This window comes from Acomys minous, assembly GCF_964271855.1.
Source record: "Acomys minous genome assembly, chromosome: 7".
Taxonomy (NCBI): domain Eukaryota; kingdom Metazoa; phylum Chordata; class Mammalia; order Rodentia; family Muridae; genus Acomys; species Acomys minous.
In genome coordinates, this window is record NC_140488.1 from 115852646 (window position 1) to 115875975 (window position 23330).

The following is a 23330-nucleotide window of genomic DNA, read 5'->3' on the forward strand; positions in this document are numbered from 1 at the left end:
CATAGAAGAAGAGGAATAGCATAGCAAAGGCATAAGGAAGTTCTTCATTAAAAATCAAAATGAGAATTTCCCAAACCTAGTATCTTAGTCAGGACTACTATAGTTTTGATTAAAAATCATGACCAAAGCAACACACAGAAGAAACAGTTTATTTTTGCTAATAGTTCCAGGAGAATAAGAGTCCACAATAGTAGGAACTGGCACGCATGAAGTCAGAAATGGGAAGCTGAGAGCTGACATGTTGAACTATAAGAACAAAGCATGGAAAACAAATAGAAATGGTATGAGTCATTGAATTCTCAAATTCCACCTCCAGTGATATACTTCCTCCAACAAGGCCACACCTACTAAAATTTCCCAAATAGAACTACCAAGTTGGAATCAAGTATTCAAATACACATGTCTACAAGGTACATTCTCATTTAAACTGCCACAACATATTATACTTAAAGAACTAAAAACACAGATGCAAGAAAAGATACTGAAAGATGAAAAAGAAAAGATCAACTCACTTAGAAAGTCAAGCCCATTAGAATAAAACTTGATTATTAAAAAGAAACCTTTATCCCAGCACTTTGGGAGGCAGAGGCAGGTAGATCTCCATGAGTTCAAGGCCAGCCTGGACTACAGAGGGAGTTCCAGGACAGTCAGAGCTGTTATACAGAGAAACCCTGTCTCAAAAAACAAACAAGCAAACAAACAAAAAGAAATCTTTAAAGCCAGAAGGACCTAGACAGATAAATACTAAGTTCTAAACAACCACAATGGTCAACCAAGATTTTTATATCTAGCAAAACTATCCATCAAACTTGGAAGAAAAAGCTGAGCGCAGAGGTCCATACCTGTAATCCCAACACTCTGGGAGGCAGAGGCAGGTGGATCTCAGTGAGTTTGAGACCAGCCTGGTCTTCAAAGACAGTGCAGGACAGCTAAGGCTACACAGAGAAAACTTGTCTGGAAAAACCAAAACCAGAAACACCAACAATAAAAAAATTGAAATACAAATTGAAACTTTCCATGACATAAGCAGATTTAGTGAATTTGTGACTACTCAAATAACTCGACTGAGAATATTAGAAGGAATACTTCAATCTAAGGCAAAGGATAAATACATCCAAGAGGTCATAAGGAACAAAGAAATAATGTGAAGACAGGTAATCACAGGAAATCTAAGAAACTACCAAAAAAGCAATAAAATGACAGAAATTAATATATATATTTCAATAATAACTCCAAATAGCAATAGTTTCAATTCTCCAATAAAAAGACACAGTCTAAGTGCTGGAGAGATTGGTTGGTGGTTAAGAATACTCACAGCTATTCCAGAGGGCCTAAGGCACCCTGCATTGTGGCTCACAATCATCAGTAACTCCAGTTTCAGAGGACCTAATGCCTACTCTGAACTCCTGCACACACATGATGAATATACATGCACTCAGGCACATACACACATACATATATTTTTTTCTAAGAAGACACAGACTAACAGATTAGATTAGAAAACAGAATATCTTTTTGCTCCCTCTATGAAAAAGATCTAACTATCAACAATAAATAGTGCCCTAGGATAAGTGGTTGGAAAAAGCTATTCCAAGTGAGTGGACTCAAGAAATAAGCAGGCATATATAGCTATTATAATATCTGATGAAACAGACTTTAAACCAAAAAAGAAAAAATAAAGGTCAGAAGACATAAGGAGAGATACTTCATACTCATTTAAAAAATTAGCCAACTTGGATATTACAAAATATATATGAACTAAACACAGGGTCGCCAAATTTCAATAAAGAAATATTAGTTCTAAAATCACAAATTAACCGTAACAGTGACAGTTGTTGATTTTATTGATTCACTTTCATCAACATATAGGTCACCTTGGAGGTGGGGGGAACTAAGTCAAGAAACTGTGGAGTTAAATGACACGCATAAATCAAATAGTTCTAACAGATACATATAGAACATTCTACCCAAACATCAAACAATAAAAAATAGTATCTCCACAGCACCTCATGCAACTTCCTCCAAAATCAATCACTCATTAGATCACAAAACAACTCTCAACAGATCTAAAAATTGAAATAACATCCAGCATTCTATTTGACCACAATGGAAAAAAGACATATATCAAAATCCACAGAAAAATACAAAGTTTACATATAGTCATGGGAACTAAGCAACACATTACCAAATAATAATTGTATGAAAAAAGAAGTAAAAATCTATGCAGCTTACTATACTTGTATGAAAATGAAAATACAACATACCAAAACCTATGAGATACACAAAGGCAGTCCTAAAAGAAAAGGTTTTTTAATAATAAAGTTCATGTTAAACACACACACAGAGAGACAGAGACAGAGACAGAGAGAGAGAGAGAGAGAGAGAGAGAGAGAGAGAGAGAGAGAGAGAGAGAAACTAAATCAAAAAAGAGGAACGTTTATGGCACTAAGTGCCTACAACAAAAAGTTTGGAAAATCTCATATTACTATAACGCTGTACCTGAAAGCCTTGGAAAAACAAGAACAAAGAACAACCTTTAAAAATAGATGGGGCAGCTTCCGCTGATCCAAGATGGTGGTGAGCAGCATGGACTATGTTTAGAAGCTCCAGCAAACAATTCAGGGAATTGCACGGAATTCTGAACCAGGAACACCAAGGTCCGCATCCCACTACAGCGGGAGTACTCCACAGTTTGAAAGGACCAAACTACCAGGAGGACTGCGGATTTTCTCGGACCAGAGTGTCAGTGGCGACAGCTGAGGTTTGCATCTGGGAACCCTCTGGCAGAGGTGACTGGTGTGGTAACTGGTGGGAACTGCTGCAGGAGAGAGGACTCAGTGCAAGATTTGGGCCCACAACCCTAGGCGAACTCAACATGCGGTTTGGGCCCCATGACCCAAGCTCAACTTGGTGCACGGCTCGTGCCCTGAGACCCAAACTGGACTCGGCATGCGGCTCAGTTCCTGAGACCCTAGCTGAGCTTGGCACATGGTTTGGGCCCAGAGAACCTAGCTAGACTTGGCAGGCAGTTTGGGCCCAGAAAGACTAGCTGAGCTTGGCACGCACTCCCAGCCCTGAGACTTTGACTGGACTCAGCGTGCAGACTGGGCCCAGAGTCCCTAGCTGAGCTTCGTGGGCAGTATGGGCTCAGATACTCTAGCTGAGTTTGATATGCGGTTTGGGCCCAGAGTCCATGGCTAAACTTGGGGGCATTTTGGGTCCAGAGAACCTAGCTAAACCTGAGGCGTGGTTTGGGCACAGAGAGCCTAGCTCTTTGGCTGGACTCAAAGTGTGGATTGGTCCCAGAGTCCCTAGCTGAATTCAGTGTGTAGTTCGGGTCCAGAGTCCCTCGCTGAATTTGGCGTGCAGTTTGGGGTCCATAGTCCCTAGCTGAGCTTGGCGCGCGGATCGGTCTCTGAGACTCTAGCTGAGCTCTGCATGCGGTTTGGGCCCAGAGTCCCTGGCTGAACTTGGAAGGCAGCACAGGCCCTGAGACTCTTGCTGGACTAGGCGCCCGGTTTGGGCCCAGAGTCCCTAGCTGAACTCGGCGAGCTCAGTGTGCGGTTTGGGCCCAAGACCCTGGTTGGACTCAGCACTAACTGGACTAAGTGCGTGGATTAGGCCCAGAGGCCAGTTTGGGTCCAGAGACCCGTTTGGTCCAGAGACGCAAACTGGACTCAGTGTGTCTGCAAGCGGTCTGGGTTCCGAAATGCTACCAGGAACCACAGACCAACAGAACATCAAAGCTCCGGGACTAAGGAAATCTCGGGTATACAGGGAGCAGAATGGCCATTAGACCCCCTCAGCCCGACCTCCTTCAGTCCCTGGAGAGCTCCAGTGATACAAGGGGACCCAGAAGGCTGTGGACACTTTGGCCTCACCCAACACACATTCAGAGACCCAGAACAATTGCAGGACCCACAGTACAGGGGAGCTGGGAATCACTGGCTGTGAGAGACACAAACTACAGGGCTTGCCTCCTGCCATCCAGACCAGCAAAGCATCAGAACTTCTGGCCTAGGGAAATCGTGAGAAAACGGGTGAATCTATCCCCAGACTCCCTCCACCCAACTCTGGAAGCTACCTGCCAAAACCAGAGATGGCAAGATGTCTAAAGGACAGCATAAAATCATACGCCAAACAAACAAACAAACAACAAAAAAAATACGTCTCCAGATCCCAGCTATCCCAAAGAAAACAACCCAGAGAACTCAAATACAATGGAAATACAAGAAAATGACCTCAAATTCTTAGTAATGAGGATGATAATGGAGGAAACAAATAAAATTTGTAATCAAATGCAGGAAGACGCAGCCAAACAGGTGAAAGACAAAAAAGAGGCCCATAGAGAGGCGCTGGAAATTTTTCAAGAAAATACAAACAACCAGATGAAGGAAATCAATAAAATGGTTCAAGCTCTGAAGGCCTATAAAGAGGCAATGGAAGAAACTCAGGAATATACAAACAATCAGATGAAAGAAATAAATAAAACAGTTCAAGATCTGAAGGTGAAAATGGATACTATGATAAACACACAGACAGAAGAAAAACGAGAACGTGAGACCTCAGAGAAAAAGGCAAGCAACACAGAGGTGAGCCTTTCTAACAGAATCCAAGAGATGGAAGAACAAATCTCAGGTCTAGAAGATACAATCACAGATCTTGAAGCAACCATTAAAGAAAATGCTAAATCTGGAAAAATTCTGACACAAAACATCCAAGAAATTAAGGACACCATGAAAAGAAGAAATCTGAGGATAATAGGCATTGAAGAAAGAGAAGATATCAGACTCCAAGGCCCAGAAACTATTCTCAACAAAATCATAGAAGAAAACTTCCCCAATCTAAAGAAAGAGATGCCTATAAACATACAAGAGGCATACAGAACACCAAATAGAATTGACCAGAAAAGAAAAACTGCCCGTCACAAAATAATCAAAACACAAAATATACAGAACAAAGAAAAAATATTAAAAGCTGCAAGGGAAAAGGGCCAAATAACATTTAATGGCAAACCTATCAGAATTACATCCGACTTCTCAGCAGAGACCATCAAAGCCAGAAGGGCTTGGACAGAGATCCTGCAAACCCTAAGAGACCACAGATGCCAGGCCAAACTACTTTACCCAGCAAAGCTATCAATAACCACTGACAGAAAAAGCAAAATATTCCATGACAAAAACAAATTCAAACAGTACCTATCCACAAATCCAGCTTTATAGAAGATACTAGAAGGAAAATTCCACCCCAAAAGGACAAGCTACAACCAAAACTACACAGGAAATAGATAACTACACCATTGCCAAAACACAACCACACAAACACTCTACTGGAACCAACATCAAAATTAAGACTCTTAATAGTCACTGGTCTTTAATATCTCTCAACATCAATGGCCTCAATTCTCCAATAAAAAGACATCTTTTTGTATGTTCATACATACAGAGACACAAAAACACACACATAAAGGAGGAAGGAATTTCACGGCTCACAGTGCCTATACATTCAGTTCTGGGAGATCTGACACCCTCATTTGGCCTCGGAGTGTACCTGCACTCCTGTGCGTGTATATATCACATACAGATATAGACATAATTAAATTTAAAAAATAAGCCTTAAAAGCAAGCAAACAAAAAACACTTGGATATGATACCAAAAGCAACATTTATTTTCTTAAAAAGAAAAATAAAGAACTTGAGCTGAAGAGACAGCTCAGTAGTTAATACTTACTGCTCTAGCCAGACATAGTGGTTTATACCTTTAATCCCAGCGCTAGAGAAGCAGACATGAATGAGAGTTCAAGGTCAGCCTGGTGTACATTGTGAGTTCCAATGCAACCAGATGCACATAGTGAGACCCTGTCTCAACAACAACAAAAACAAAACAACAACAAACAACTACATGTAACTCCAACTCCAGGGTGAGTCAATGCCTCTGGCCTCTGCAAGTATTTGCACACATTCACACCCACACAATTAAAAGTAAAAATAATTCTTTTCTTTTTTGAATTCTATTTATCAGTCAGATGAGGTAGCATATGCCTGATGAATGTCTTGAGTTCCAGGCCAACCACGGCAACATAATGACAAAGTAAGGACCTATCTTAAAAATAAATAATAATAAATAATAAAGCCTTTGAAGGGTGTTCTAAAGGATGAAAAGGTAACTCCCTGAAACTGAATTTATCATCCAAACCAGTATAATTTTAATAGAAAGATGGTACCATTAGATACACAAGAGCAACAGGTATAAGCAGGAACTCTTCTGAATGAACTAGAATGTATAGTCATTGTACATAGAACTGACAAAGGACTAGTAACAAAGAACATCAAGAGAATCTATGAAATAGGGCATGCTTGTCAATAAATAGTGCTAGAAAAAGCTAGGTGTACAGCTACAAAAGAGGTTTGGCCCTTATTTTATGCCACATATAAAAATTAACTAAAAATAGAATAAAATCTTAATCATAAAGCACAAAATTACAGAATTGCTAAAGAAAATAGAAGGAAAGCCATGATAGTGGATTGAGGACTATTTTTGCTTTTATCAAAAACAGACAAATGAGACAATATCAAATTCAAAAACTTTCGTGTACACATTAGTAACAAAGTAAAATAAAACAAAGAACAAAAGTTTGGGCTGGAGAGACGGCTCAGGGGTTAAGAGCACTGGGTGTACTTCCAGAGGTCCTGAGTTCAATTCCCAGCAACCACATGGTGGCTCACAGCCATCTATAATAAGATCTGGTGCCCTGTTCTGGCCTGCAGTTACACATGCAGGCACAACATTGTATATATAATAAATAAATCTTTAAAATAAAAAGAACAAAAGTTCATAAGAATGCCCTGGGAGCTGTAGGTGGGAATGTAAATGGTTTAAATAGTATAGAATACAATACAGCAACTCAGAAAATGTAAAATACAGCTATCATGTATATGATCCAGCAATACTACTCAAAGATATCAGTCTAAAAGAACTGAAAGCAGAGTCTGAAGGGTATATATGTACTCAGAAGTTCATTACCACATATTCAAAACAGCCAGGATGTGAGAGCAATCCAAGTGTCCATTGGCAGGTGGATGGGTAAACAAACTGCTCTATGTGCAGAACGCAGACAATGGAATGTGATTCAGACTTTTAAAAAAATTTTATTAGTAATATTTTTACATATGCATTTATATTATTATACATATATAAAATAAATTACATAGAGCAAGAAGAACCACGAAACAATCAGGAATTATATGAATGTTACACTCATAGTGTTTTGGCTATTTGTATTTGGCAACCTTGAAGAGAACATTTTTCTATCTTGATGCATCTAAAATTCTGAATGTAAATCAGTATCTATCATATCTCATCTCTATCAACTTAACACATCTGTCTAGACCTAAAAACATCTTAACCCCTAAACAACTAAACTTAATTGTGAAAATAAACTATTTGGTCTTCAACCCCATCAGAGAAGGAATAAAATTAATTACCTGAGTAAATAGGAAGTGCAGGTTAGAAGCTTGCAAATTGAAAAAAAATTGACAGAGACAGTCTGCTGCCTGAACAGTCACCCAAAACTCTATAACGTTAGAGCATCATCTTCAGCCTTCTGGCCCAGTATATCTGACAGATATATTTGTGAGGCAGGAACTATTGAGAACTTGCTTACCCTGTCTTGGCAGAGTTTGGCCATTGACTCTACCTGCATTCAAGCTCGCCTATTTTTAGGCAGAACTCTGTCAATGTTTGAAATGAGGATAATTTGCCCAGTGGCTAGTTACCTACATTTGAAGCCATCTCCATAAGGTGGTTCTATGATGCTCATCGTCTTCTTTAAGGTAGGCTGGGTGTTGCCAGGCATTAACCTGTCTTATTGTCAAAGAATCCTTAAATAATAAAAAACATCTTTAAATACCAATATTCTGTAGGACTCTTGAGGTTTTTGAAGACCTTATCTAACTATTTTAACTTATCTGTATATATGCATTAAACAGAATCCCAGTGATTTAGGATTAGATGCCACTCTCCATGTGGCATGAATGAAGATTTACAGGTATTTTTCTTCTGCTCTTGCAAAGAGCAGAGAGCTAGCTTTAATTGTTATGTGCACCCTGAACACTTCCTACACTTAAAATGTTAGGACTATACAATGCTTGTAAGAAATTGTTTTCAGAACCAAAGAACCAGACTTTGAAGCTGGATCAGCCTTAATAGGATTCATTCCTCTCAGCATGCTGGGCACTGAATTCTGTATACTTCATGTTCCAGCACCAAGTGTTTCAGCTGCTGTTCCCCATCAGAATAGGACAGCTCCCAGGACGGCTTAGGAGAAAGCTTCCATTTTCAATTGGACCAGCATTTCAGACTATCCCACACAGAACTTCTATTAAGCCTGGAATTTCTCAACATTTAGAAACTGGACCACACGTGCTATTCCTAGCTTGTTTAACCATTTTTCCTAGTTTTATTTGGGCCCCTACAAAGGTATTATTTGTCTCAAATCAGCTGGAAGAATCCCTAAAAGTATGATATCCCATTTCCTTTAACAGGGGTTGGGTAGGTTTTTGGTTGCTTTCTTGGGCTATAGATGTTTGTTTTCATTGGGAGTTGGTTATAAGTTACTATTGGTTTTATCCAGAGAGAAAAACAAGGTTGGACTCAAGGATGTCTCTCTTTTCCTTTATCTTTCTCTCTTAGGTTTGGACATAGGGGCTGAAAAGAAAGAAGGGAGAATATAGAAATATATAGGGGTGATAAGACAAAAAGTAGATTATTGAGTCGACTCCTCAATTTAAGGCTTTAATTGTGCTAATAAAGTTATTTTTTTTTTTTTTTTTTTTTTTTTGGTTTTTCGAGACAGGGTTTCTCTGTGGAGCCTTGGCCATCCTGGACTCACTTTGTAGACCAGGCTGGCCTCGAACTCACAACTCACAGCGATCCGCCTGCCTCTGCCTCCCGAGTGCTGGGATTAAAGGCGTGCGCCACCACGCCCAGCTTGTTATTTTTAATTCATTGGTATATAAATTTGTATCTTGATGCAAAATAAGTTTAATTTTGATGTAAAAAATTCAAATTTAAGATTATTCTTCACTTATTCTTTCTTTGAGTGCCATCAGGCCTCCCCAAGTTAAGACTTGATAGCCTATGACCATACAGTGGGGTAGAAGGTCCCCCTCGGTCATAGACCTAGGAGAGGGGAATAGGATGAAAGCAGGAGGGAGGGAGAAATGGGAGGAAACAAGTGATGGGATAAATTGAGTTGTAGTCTGATAAATTAATTAAAATAATAATAATAATAATAATAAAGATTATTCTTTATACACCTTATATATATTTCTACTCTAATATGCAGCATTATTCCCATATCACTCAAGTAGAATACAAAATTTACCTTCAATACCTTGAAAAGTGCTATTGCAGGCTGTTTAGGATAACTAAGTTAGACAAGTTAATTATTAATTGATCAAATCACGGTCATATCAATTACTAATCTATATCACAAGAATATACATTCTAGGTATAACAGATGGGTATGATTCTATAGACAGACGGGTGATTTGGCCTTTTAAGAAGAGATTCTGATAGGTGCTGCAGCACAGATGGGCCTTGAGGACATGATGCTATATGGAGTAAGGCTCTTGGAAAAAAGCACAAATACTGTATGACTCAATCTTTATAAGGTATTATACGAATAGAAAGTAAAAAAAAGTAGGTGCCCCCAGGGGATTAGGGATAGGAAAATGAGTAGCCATTTTTTTAATTGAATACAGAGTTTGCTTTTTTTGTTTTGTTTTGTTTTCCAACACAGGGTTTCTCTGTGTAGCCTTGGCTATCCTGGACTCACTTTGTAGACCAGGTTGGCCTCGAACTCACAGAGATTCATCTGCCTCTACCTCCCGAGTGCTGGGATTACAGGCCAGTGACACCATGCATGACTATGGAGTTTCCTTTTCTTTCCTTTTTTTTTGTTGTTCTTTGAGACAGGGTTTCTCTGTGTAGCCTTGACTGTCCTGGACTCACTTTGTAGACCAGGCTGGCCTCGAACTCACAGCAATCCGCCTGCCTCTGCCTCCCGAGTGCTCGGATTAAAGGTGTGCGCCACCACGCCCGGCTTGAATTTTCATTTTTTTAGATGAGAAAATTCTATAAATCTGCCACATAACAATGTGAACATGCTTAACCCTAACTTTACATTTCACAATGGTTAAGGTAGAAGTTTTATGTCCTGTGTTTTTATCATACCCAACAGTAAATGAAAAGGAACCAATAGCATTTGGGGAGGTTCTTTATCTCAAAGTGTTTGTAGTGGCCTTTATAAAAAATTTCAGGTCTGTTGAGTATATGTTATGGGTTTTGTTTCTATTTTTTATGGGATTTCTGTATGTGCAAACGTATGTGTGTCTCTGCATCTATATATGTTTCTTGTGCTTTTTCTTTGTCTTGTTTTCTTGTTTGGTTGTTCATTTTATCCTATTCCAGTTTAGTGTGTGTGTGTATGTGTGTGTGTGTGTGTGTGTGTGTACATGTGTGTGCGTGTGTATGTGTATGTGTGTCTGGATGTATCTGTGTAGCATATGGACTAAACAGATTATACTTAGGAATATGTATGTATGTATGTATTATATAAATATATGCATGCAATAACAATTAGTGAGAAAAAAGTCACGAACTGAACAAAAACAGAAAAGGGTATATGGGAGGGTTTGCAGGGAGGAGAGGGAAGAAAGAAATGTTCTAACTATAATCTCAAAAGTGAAACAACATACTATATTGGGAATGCTGGGGTACTCAGTTTCATAGATGTGGCTAGCTATTATTAGGCTACCTAGGCCTTCTCATGTAAGGCAATCTAGTAAATGTCCTTTTACAATGTATGTTTGTATATGTGTACAGAACAAGTAAAATATACACATACATAATCTAGTGATTTAGTTCCTATGAAAAATTCTAATACATACTGTATGGTTTCATTTATAAGTTGCACAGAGAAGCCAAATTCACAAACAGAAAATAGAGTGGTGGTTGCCAGGAACTGGGGGCAGTACAGAATACTGATGTTTGAGGATATCTTGGGCTATATAGTGAGATCTTGTTTCAAAAAAAAAAGGAAAAAATGTTTAAATAATTAAATTTAAAAAATAAAAAGGCTCCACTCTCCATCTCCCAGAGGGCATGCTCCATTCCTTTGCCACATCTCCATTTGCAGTGCTGGAGGCAGGCAGCCATCAGCAAACAACAGTGAGAGCCCTCCCATAACTCCTGCCCTACTAGAGCACAACTGCAGAGGCACAGTCTGCCCCAGGCCCTCCTAGCTCCATTCCCACAGGGAGCTCCACAAACCAGCTCCAGGGTGTGTTCCATCTCCAGGGACCCTACCCCAGCTGGCAATCCCTGAGACCAGAAGCCATCAGGGAACAACAGCGCCTGTAACCAGAGGGTGGTTTACCCTGTCCCACATTGTGCTCCACTCACCTTCTCTTGAGTAAGCTCTATTTCCCGGGTTATATCTCAATCTGCAGTCCTGGAGAGAGGCAACCATCAGGGAATAACAGTTCCAGAGAGCAGCAGCCACCAGGGAACAGCACCAAGCATCATGGAACAGAGGAGAAGACAAACATTAGGATCCAACAACTCCTCACCCACTCCATTTCTGGACCCCATCTCCACTTGCAATCCCAGAGGCCAATGGCCATCAGAGACTACCAATTCTCCCTATATCTCTAGAAGCCTGCTACCAATCAGGAAAACCAGAGGCCTGCTACCACCCAGGACAACCAGTTCTACCTACAATCCTAGAGGCCTACTACCATCAGGCACCAACAGACATACTAACACCGGATGGATTAGAGGTCAGTATAAGAACACAAGCAATAAAACCCAGGGCAATATTATATCTCCAGAACCCAGCCATCCTACTTCAGCAAGCCATGAATACCATAAAACACCTGAAGCAAAAGAACATGATGTAAATCTGATGTTATAAAAATAATAGGGGAACTGACAGAGGCAAATAAATCCCTCAAAAATACACAGGAAAATACAATCAAATGGACAAAGGAATTGAATGAATCTATTAAAGAGAGATCGGGAAAGACAATCAAACAGGAGAAGGAAATGAATAAAAGAGTTCAAGATCTAAAAAGTGGAAATAGAAGCACTTAAGAAAACACAATCTGGGCTGGAGTGATGGCTCAGAGGTTAAGAGCACCATCTGCTCTTCCAAAGGTCCCGAGTTCAATTCCCAGCAACCACATGTTGGCTCACAACCACCTGTAATAAGATCTGGTTCCATCTTATGGTGGGCAGGCACACATGTGGGCAGAATACTGTATAAATAATAAATAAATATTTTTAAAAATAAATCTTAAAATAAAAGAAAACACAATCTGAGGCAGGGCTGGAGATGGAAAATCTAGGAAAGAGAACAGGAACTACAGACACAAACATCACCAACAGAATACAAGAGATGGAAGAGAGAATCTCATATGTAGAAGATATGGTTGAAGATGTCACTACATCAGTTTTTTAAAAGTTGAATCTAAAAAGTTCCTGACACAAAAAGATTAAAAATAATTATCTGGCTGGGCGTGGTGGCACACACCTGTAATCCCAGCACTTATGGAGGCAGAGGCAGGTGGATCTCTGTGAGTTTAAGGCCAGCCTGTTCTACAAAGTGAATCCAGGATAGCTAAGGCTACACAGAGAGACCCTGTCTCAAAAAACCAAAAAAATTAATAATAATAATCATTATCATCATCATCTGAGGCACTATGAAAAAACAACACCTAAGGATAATAGGAACAGAGGAAGAAGACTCCCAGCTCCAAGGCCCAGAAAATATTTTCAACAAAATCATAGAAGATTACAACCCCAACCTAAAGAAAGAAGCTTACAGACACCAAATAGATTGGACTAGAAAAGAAAATTCTCCTGCCACATAATAATCAAAACACTAAATAGATAGAACAAAAAAAGAATATTAAAAGCTGCAAGGGGGGTCTAGAGAGATGGCTCAGAGGTTAAGAACACTGCCTGTTCTTCTAAAGGTCCTGAGTTCAATTCCCAGCAACCACATGGTGGCTCACAACTATCTGTATTGAAATCTGTTGCCCTCTTCTGGAGTGCCGTCACACATCCAGGCAAAACACTGTACACTTAATAAATAAATAAATCTTTAAAAAACAAAGCTGCAAGGGAAAAAGGCCAAGTCACATATAAAAGCAAACCTATCAAAATTACACATGACTTATGAACAGATACTATGAAAGCCAGATAGATGTCATGCAGACACTAAGAGACCACAGATGCTAATTCAAACTACTATACCCAGTAAAACTTTCAATCACCATAGCTGGAGAAAACAAGGTATTCCATTAAAAAATCAAGTTTAAACAGTACCTAGCCATAAATCCAGGCATACAGAAAATACAAGAAGGAAAACTCCAAGCCAAGAAGGCTAACTACATCGAAAAAAAACAGAGGAAATAAATAACCCCACTTCCGCAAAACCAAAAGGAGTCAGTGCGCGCTCTCTCTCTCTCTCTCTCTCTCTCTCTCTCTCTCTCTCTCTCTCTCACACACACACACACACACAACAACAACAACAACAACAACAACATAAAAAAACAGGAACTAACAACCATGGGCATTAGTATCTGTCAACATCAATGGCCTCGGCTACCCAATAGAAAGACACAGGCTGACAGAATGGATATGAGAACAGGACGCATCATTCTTCTGCACACAAGAAATAGACCTTAGCTGCATACAAGAAAAATAGACATTGGCTCAGAATAAAGGGCTGGAAAAAAGTTTTCCAAGCAAACTGATCCAAGAAACAAGCTGGAGTATCTCATAAAATAGACTTTCAACCAAAATTAATCAAAAGTGATGGAGAAGAACACTTCTTACTCATCAAAGGACCAAAACAATGTCTCAATTCTGAACATCTATGCCTCCAATGCAAGGGCATCCACATTCATAAAAGAAGCATCACTAAAGTTTAAATCACACATTAATAATGGGAGACTTTAATACCTCACTCTCACCAATGGACAGATCATTGAGACAGAAACTAAATAGAGAAATAGTTAAACTAATGGACGTCATGAATCAAATGGATACAACAGCTATCTACAGAACATTTCACCCCCAAACAAAAGAATATGCCTTCTTCTCAGCACCTCACAGAACCTTCTCCAAAACTGATCATACACTCGGTCACAAAGCAAATCTCAACAACAGATACAAGAAGATTGAAATAACCCCTTGCATTTTATCAGACCAACATGAATTAAAGCTGGAACTCAACAACAATAGAAACAACAGAAAACCTAAAATATCATGGAGACTGGAAAACTCCCTATTCATGACCACTGTTCCAGGGATAAAATAAAGAAAAAAAAATTAAAGACTTTCTAGAATTCAAAGAAAATGAAGGCATAACACACCTATACTTATGAGACACAATGAAAGCAGTGCCTTCACAAAAAAATTGGAGACATTCCCCTGGGGACCTTCGGTAATATGGGGTCCTTAGTCATGGCCCAGTTCTCCCAATAAACCCCCCAAAATATTCTCAAATGCAGTTTCCTGGCTGCCAGCCTTGGAGAGTTACCAGTCAGCAGCACAGCAGAGGGAACTACAGCCCAGCAGCCCTGGAACCTCCCGGGCTCCCACTGCTCAACCATATCTGCTCACCTGTGAATCAGAACTAAGATTTCCAGTCTTTGTTCCTGAGACAAAAAGTTGGAGAAGAGCAACAAGAAGAACGAATGCTTCTCTGGTAAAGGGTCCCCAGGATCTGTTAACATTCACAGATGTGGCTGTGGACTTCTCACTGGAGGAATGGGAATGCCTCAACTCTGCTCAGAGGGCATTGTACATGGATGTGCTGTTGGAGAATTACAACAATGTGTTATTTGTGGAGAATCACTGGACGTATTGTAAATATGAGAAGGTCTTGAATCAAGTCATAAAGTATATTGTCCATGGGCATGGGAATAAGCAAGAAAATTCTTATAAATGAAATGAGCGTCACAAAATGATTCATGAATCGTCCTAAGATATACCCTATAAAACTTAAAAAAAAAAAAAAAAAAAGGAACACCGGGGGTGTGGTGGTGGTGTACGCCCTTAATTTCAACACTCAGAAGGCAAAGGCAGGTGGATTGCTATAAGTTCAAGGCCAGCCTGGTCTACAAAGCGAGTCCAGGACAGCCAAGGCTACACAGAGAGACCCGTCTCGAAAAAGCAAAAAAAAAAAAAAAAAGGAAAGAAATTGGAGAGATCCCATACTAGCAACTTAATAAGACACCTGCAAGCTCTAAAACAAAAAGTAGACATACGCAAGAGGAGTAGATGTCAATAAAAATAAAAGCTGGTACTTTAAGAAAATAAACAAGATAGACAAACAATTGGTCAAATGAATAAATTCAGAGAGAGAAAGAGAAAGAGAGAGAGAGGGAGGGAGAGAGAGGGAGAGAGAAGAGAGAATCCAAATTAACAAAATCAGAAATGAAAAGAGGGATATAACAAGAGACAATGAGGAATTTTTAAAAATTATTAGGTATTATTTCAAATGTGTGTATGCCACAAAATTGGAAACTAAAGGAAATGGACAATTTTTGATAGGTTATACTTACCAAAGTTAAATCAAGATCAGGTAATGGTTTAAACAGTCCTAAAACCCCCAAGGAAATAGAAGCAGTCATCATAAATCTCTTAACCAAAAAAAAGTGCACACCCAAATAGTTTTAGTGCAAAATTCTACCAGACATTCAAAGAAGAGCCAATGCTCTTCAAATCATCCCACAAAATAGAAACAGAAGGAACTTAACCAAACTCATTCTATGAAGCCACAGTTACCCTTATACCTAAACCCACACAAATGCTCAACAAAGAAAGAGAACTTCAGACCAATTTCTCTTATGATGCAAAAATATGCAACAAAATTCTCACAAACTGAATCAAATATCACATCAAAAATATCTCCACCATGATCAAGTAGGCTTCATCCCAAGGATACAGGGATGGGACAACCTACAAAAATCGATCAATGTAATCCACCATATAAACAAGCTGAAAGAAAAAACATCACATGATCATCTCATTAGATACAGAAAAAGCATTTGAAAAAATTCAACACCCCTTCATGATAAAAGTAAAGGCTATATACAGCAAACGGATAGCCAACATCAAATTAAATGGAGAGAAATAAAGCAATTCCACTCAAGTCAGGGACAAGACAAGGCTGCCCACTCTCTCCAAATTTCTTTAATACAGTACTTGAAGCTCTAGCAAGAGCAGTAAGACAACAAAAAAAAATCAAGGCGATCCAAGTTGGAAAGGAAGAAGTCAAAATATCACTATTTGCAGATGATATTATAATATATGTAAATGATTGTCCCAAAATTCCACCAGAGAACTCCTACAGCTGAGAAGTACCTTCAGAAAATTTGCTGGATATAAGATTTTTTTTTTTAAATCAGTAGCCCTCATGTATACAAATGACAAATGGGCTGAGAAATAAACAAACTGGGGAAACTACACCCTTCACAACAGCCACAAATAATATAAAGTATGTTGGTGCAACTCTAACCAAGCAAGTCAAAGACCTTTATGACAAGAACTTCAAGCCTCTGAAGAAAGAAATTGAAGAAGAAGATATAGGAAAATGGAAAAATCTCCCATACTCATGGATTGGTAGGATTAATGTAGTAAACAATGGCCATCATACAAAAAGCAATCTACAGATTCAATGTAATTCCCATCAAAATACTAACATAACTCTTCACAAACCTAGAAAGAACAAATCTAAACTTCAAATTAAAAAAAAAACCAGAATAGCTAAAACAATCTTATACAATAAAATAACTTCTGGAAGTATGTCCATCCCTGACTTCAAACTATACTACAGAGCAATAGTAATGAAAACTGCATGGTACTGGCATAGAAATAGACTAGCTGATCTATGGGATAGAATCAAAGATCCAGAAATAAACCTACACACCTATGGACACAAAGGAGCAAAAACCATACAATGGAAAAAAGACAGCATCTTCAACAAATGATACTGGTTTAACTGGATGTCTACAAGTAGAAAAATGTAAATAGATTTATATTTCTCACCCTGCACAAAATTCAAATCCATGTAGATCAAAGACCTTGACATAACACCAGAGACACTAAATCTATTAGAAGAGAAATTGGGGAAGAGCCTTGAACTCATTGGCACAGGAGACAACTTCGTGAACAGAACACCAACAGTTCAGGCTCTGAGAGCAACAACTGATAAATGAGACCTCTTGAAACTGAAAAGCTTCTGTAAGGCCAAGGACATTGTCAATAGAATAAAATGGCAGCCTCCAGATTTGGCAAAGATCTTGATCAACCTTACATCTGACAAAGGGATAACATACAAAATATATAAAAGTGTCAAAACATTAAACACCACCAAACAAAATAGCCCAATTTAAAAATGGGGTACAGAGATAAATAGAGAATTCTCAACAGAGGAATTTCAAACGGCCAAGAAGTACTTAAATAAATGTTCAGTGTCCTTAGTCATCAGGGAAATGCAAATCAAAAGGACTCTGAGATCTCATCTTACACCCATCAGAATTGCTAAGATCCAAAACTCAAGTGACAGCACACGCTGGCAAGGATGTGGAGAAAGGGGAACACTTATCTATTGTTAGTGGCAATGCAAACTTGTACAACCACTTTAGAAATCACTCTGTTGCTTTCTCAGAAAACTGCAAACAGATCTACCTCAAGACCAACTTTATCACTTCTGGGTATATACCCAAAAGACTCTCCACCATACAACAAGCACACTTGTTCAACTATGTTCATAGCAGCTTTATTTATAATAACCAGAAACTGGAAACAACCTAGATGTCCCTCAACCAAAGAATGGATAAAGAAATTGTGGTACATTTAAACAATGGAATACTAATCAGTTATTAAAAACAAAGAAAATATGAAATTTGCAGGCAAATGAGTGGAACTGTAAAAGACCATCCTGAGTGAGGTAACCCAGAGCCAAAAAGAGACACATGGTATGTACTCACTTATAAGTGGATTTTTGCCATATAATACAGGATAGGCATACTACAATGCATAGACTCAAAGAAGATAAGTAACAAGCAGGATCCAAGGGAGGCTGCTTAAATCTCACTCAGAAGGGGAAATAAACAGAGGTAGTAGTTGAAGAGAGAGAACAAGGTAGGAAAGGAGCCACAGAAATATGAGGGTAGAGATCAGACGTGGGGAAAAGTGGGAACAGGAGGACAAAAGGCCTGTAGAGAAAAATTAAACTATGGACAGAGGCATCTCTATGACAAGCTGGAAAACTAAGTCAGGATAGAACCCTGGGGGGATATGAGAGGGACTCTATCAGATACTCCTAGTAGCAGGTTCTATAGAGCCTGAAGAAGACTCCCTCTAACTAGACTAGTCTCCTAATGGAGGGAGGGGAACACAAACCCACCCACAAAAACTTTGACTCAAATTCACCCTCCCTATAAGATGTACAAGAATAAACAGAGCAGACAGAGCAGAGATTGATGGAAGAGCCAACCACTGCCTGGCCCGGCCCCAGACCCACCCCATGGGAGAGAGCCAACCTCTGGCACTATTAACGATACTCTGCTAATGCTTGCAGACAGGAGCCTAGCAAAGTTGTTCTCTGAAAGGCTCCACCTAGCAGTATGTCAAATCAGATGCTGAGAATCACAGCCAAACATTGGGTGATGCATAGAGAGTCTTGTGGAAAAGTGAGGAGAAGAAGAAAAGGACCTGGAGGTGACAGGAGCTTCATAAGATGACCAACAGAACCAACTAACCAGGGCCCAGAAGGGCCTGCTGGGACTGAAGTACGTACCAAGGACCTTGCATGGACTGTATCTAGATACCCCTACAAAGACAGCTCATGGGCAGCTCAGGCTTCATGTAGGTCTTCTAGTAAGGAGATCAAGGCTCTCTCTGACATGGACTCTGTTGCCATCTCATTTATTACTTCCCCCTGGTGATGCCTTGCCAGGCCACAGGGAAAGAGGAAATGAAAAGTCCTGATAGGACTTGATGAGCTGGGGTGTATGGGAAGGGGGTCTCCCCTTTTCTGAGGAATAGGGGAGGGGGGAGGGGAGAGGGAGGGATGATAGGACTGGGAGGTGAAGCGGGATGGGGCTACAACCAGGATATAGGTGAACAAATAAATAAATAAATAAATACAAAAGAGCAAACAAAAATATTTTTAAAAGAGCAAATGTATAGTATCAAAGAATATATAAGAAAATTATTTTTTAAAAGAAAAAATTACCACAAAAAAATAAATATTGTTAGATATTGAGGGGGTGAAGAAGCAGTGATTTTCTATTTCTTAATTGGGACTGGGGTCACAGATATATCATCTTTGTAATTTCTTAAATGCAGTAAAAGTATTTTATCTACACTCTATGAAAATCTTCCACAAAGAAAACTGCCATCAAAAAAGAAAAAGAAAATCTATTAATATAATTCATGATGTAAATTGGCCAACTGTTGAAAATCTCATGCTTATATCAATACATGCAAATGCCTTTCAATAACTTCAGATCCATTCCTCATTAAAGGAAAATTCTTGGCAAACTAGAAACAGAAAGGCTTTCCTTAAAGTCATAAAACCACTCTATACAAAAATCTACTTTAATCATCTACTCATAACTGAAACAAATCAAAATTTCTCCTTTGCAATAAAGAATAATTCCTAGTATTGCATGTGCTCAATACTCTGCCCTGTGAAATTCGAGGCTCAACATAAGCATAGAGATTAAAAAGGAATAGGCAAAACTAATTATTTAAAATAATGTGAATGGAGGAGACCCAAGATGGTGGTGCCGATCACGCACTGTGTCTGATCAGTGAGAGTGAGCTATGGGACTGAGTTGGGAGCTACAAAGCACCAGAGCTGGAGTACACTTAGTAATAGGGATTCACACTGTGTGGGGCACAGGTAGGTCTGGCCTTGGGCCATCCACATGGTCCACGGAGCAGTCCCTGGATCCCTGCGGCCATCTGGATGCCTCCCTGCCTAAGAGCTGCATCTATACTCTACAGCTTGGACTCTATGTGTAAGACTCAACTGTGGTTGGTAGGGTACCAGTGTCTGGGTCTTCCAGCTCAGGGGAGACCCCAGGATGTGGAGCATGGGTGGATCTGACCTCAGATGACCCAGCCAATCCACAGAAGGACCCAAGGTCCAGGTGGCCATGGGTGTGGTCTCCAAAGCCAACCACTCACAGGCCAGCAGGCTGCACCACTACTCTGTCTCAGACTGAACTGTGGGCTGCAGGACACCAGAGTCTGGGTCTGCAATCCCAAGGGAGACCCCAAGGTGTGGCACATAGGTGGATCTGACCTCAGGTCACCAGGCCAATCCACAGGAGCTGCAGAGGTAAGGTCATCAACAAAATATAAGAGATAGAGGAAAGAATCTCAGGTACAGAAGATACACTGGAAGAATTTGAGGCAGCCAAAAAAATGTTAAACCTAAAAAACTCCTCATATAAAACATCCAAGAAATCAAGGACACCATGAAAAGACAAAACCTAAAGATAATAGGAATTGAGGAAAGAGAAGATTCCCAGCTCCAAGGCCCAGAAAATATTTTCAACAAAATCATAAAAGAAAACTTCCCCAATTTAAAGAAAGTGATCCATATAGACATACAAGGAACCTACAGAACACCAAATAGACTACACCAGGAATGAAAATCCTCCTGCCACTTAATAATCAAAACACAAAATGTATAGGAAAAAAAGAAAAAAAATATTAAAAGCTGCAAGGGAAAAAGGCTGAGTAACATACAATTGACTTTTCAGCAAAGACCATATAAGCCAGAAGGGCCTAGACAGATGTCATGCAGATACTAAGAGACCACAGATTCCAAACTTTCAATAACCATAGATGGAGAAAACAAGGTATTCCATGACAAAAACAAATTTAAACAGTACCTATCCATAAACCCAGCCTTACAGAAGATAGTAGAAGGAAAACTCCAACCCAAAGAGGCTAACATTACCCAAGAAAATATAATAAACTAAAGTCCAAGTGGACTAAAGACCTCAACGTAAAACCAAATAACCCAGTTTTTAAAAGGGGTACATTTACACAATGGAATAGTACTCAGCTATTAAAAACAAGGACATCTTGAAATCTGCAGGCCAAGAAAGACATGCATGATATATACTCATTTATAAGTGGATATCAGCCCAACACAGATATGCTGAGAGACTCCACCCAGTGGGGGATCGAGACAGATGCTGGGACTCCCTGCTAGACTCCTGGTGGGGTGCTGAGAGTGGTATGGAAGAATGGGGGAATGGAAGGACCCAAAAGGTTCAGGAGCTCCAAAAGGAGACCATCAGGGCCAATGGATCTGAACCCAAAAGGTCCTGCACAAACTGTTACACCAACCAAAGACAATGCATGCAGTAAAATTAGACCCCCTGTCCAGATCTAGCCAATAGGCAGCCCATTCTCAACTGTTGTGGGGAGAACAGGGACTGCTTCTGACATGAACTCTGGTGCCCCCAATTTGATCACTTCTGCTGGGTGGGGAGTCCTGCAACACAAGAGGGAGAGAAAGCAGGCTATTTGGATGAGACCTGATACGCTGTGGTCATATGGTGGGGGAGGAGGTCCCCTTCTGTCAGAGGTCTAAGGGAGGGGGAAAGGGAGGAAAGGGGAGTAAAGATAGGAATGGGAAGATACAGAGAGAGGATAGCAATCAGGATATAAGCTGAATAAATGATAATAAATTAAAAGAGAGGCTCAAAAAATAAAATAATGTATATGTACTAAAAATATAAGAAAATTTATACAAAAGTATCCAAGGTTCTAAGTATAAAAATAATCTGTAAAACTCATTTGCCTGTCTGTATTTGTAATAACATACATAGAAAATGAAATATTTTAAAAGTATTGTTTACAATATCCCCATGAAATACTAGGAAAGCTTTGAATGATGTCCAGGTTTGGATTTTCTGAGGTATTCCTCATAAAATTATGTTTTAAACTGTATATGATCCAACCATACACCAAGGTTATGAAGGCCTTAATTAAATGAACAGCAATGGAGAGGGCATTTTCATTGAAGAAGCCAGAATGGTCTGTCAGAGACTAATTTAAAGAAGTTCTGAATGTCAAGTCATGGTGGTACACGCCTTTAATCCCAGCACTCAGGGAGGCAGAGGCAGGCAGTTCTCTGTGAGTTTGAGGCCAGCCTGGTCTACAAAGCATTTCCAGGACAGCCAGGGCTGCACAGAGAAACCCTGTCTTTAAAAAAAAAGAAAGGAAGGAAGAAGGAGGAGAAGGAGAAGGAAGAAGAAGGGAGGAGGAGGAGGAGAAGGAAGAGGAGGAGGAGGAGGAGGAGGAAGAGGAAGAGGAGAAGATGATGAAGACACCCTGAATGTTTGATGAATAGTAAGAGAGAGGGGTGGGAGGGAAATTTCTCTGGGCCCTATGAAACAGTATCTTTCAATTGGGACAGAAACACAGGGTATATATTTAGGGGAAAAGGTAAAAGATGTGTATGTCTCAAATCATTAAGTGGACAGGGTTGGCATGAAGTAAGACGAAGTTACACTAGCTGATCTTCAGAGACATCTGCATGGGAACATTAATCTTTGCTGATGGCTGAGAAACACAGGGATAGGATTAATCTGGATGAAGTTTATTTGGCTCACACAACCCTTCCCTTCCAAGGGTTATATCTTAAGACCAGCATGAGTTCTGGCATGGACAATATCTATTCAAACTCTAACACTCCCTTTGAGATGGGTCAGCTTAAAGTAACTAAGAGTTTAGATGATGGATGTCACAGTTGCTGCAATGGTAGAATCAGCACAGGAGTAAAACAAGAAAAGCCAAATGTTAATTAACTTTTATTCTTAATATTTTATTTAGTCTCACTCCTTTCTCCCCGACCCTTCTCCCCTCCCTCCTCCCTTCTCTCTCTCTCTCTCTCTCTCCCTCCCTCCCTCCCTCCCTCCCTCCGTGTGTGTGCGTGTGTGTGTGTGTGTGAGTGTGTGTGTGTGTGTGTGTGTGTGTGTGTGTGTGTGGTGTTTGTGCCTACCACAGCATGTGTGTGGAGGTCAAAGGGCAACCTATAGGAGTCATTTGTTTCACCAAACTATATGTGTCCTAAGAATTGAATTCAGGCTGTCACCCCTGCTGAGCCATCTCATTTGCCCAGTGATTCTCATCTTTCTGGTTTCAGCAGCTTAAGCTATGGAGGTATTTTATTACATAAAGTAAAAAAAAATCAGAAATAGAATACAACAATAATAAGT

The 23330-nt window shown here is 39.7% G+C and overlaps 1 protein-coding gene across 2 annotated transcripts in view; it reads right to left on the bottom strand.

The window, feature by feature from the left end:
- LOC311602663 (uncharacterized protein) overlaps positions 1–23330 on the bottom strand; it is a 93870-nt gene that overhangs the window by 59498 nt on the left and 11042 nt on the right. For both annotated transcript variants that reach the window (XM_084791060.1, XM_084791059.1), the window contains exons 2-3: positions 14695–14887; positions 11467–11515 (exon numbers count right to left, since the gene is read on the bottom strand). The gene's annotated coding sequence lies outside the window, so the exon portion shown is untranslated. The remainder of the gene's footprint in view (positions 1–11466; positions 11516–14694; positions 14888–23330) is intronic.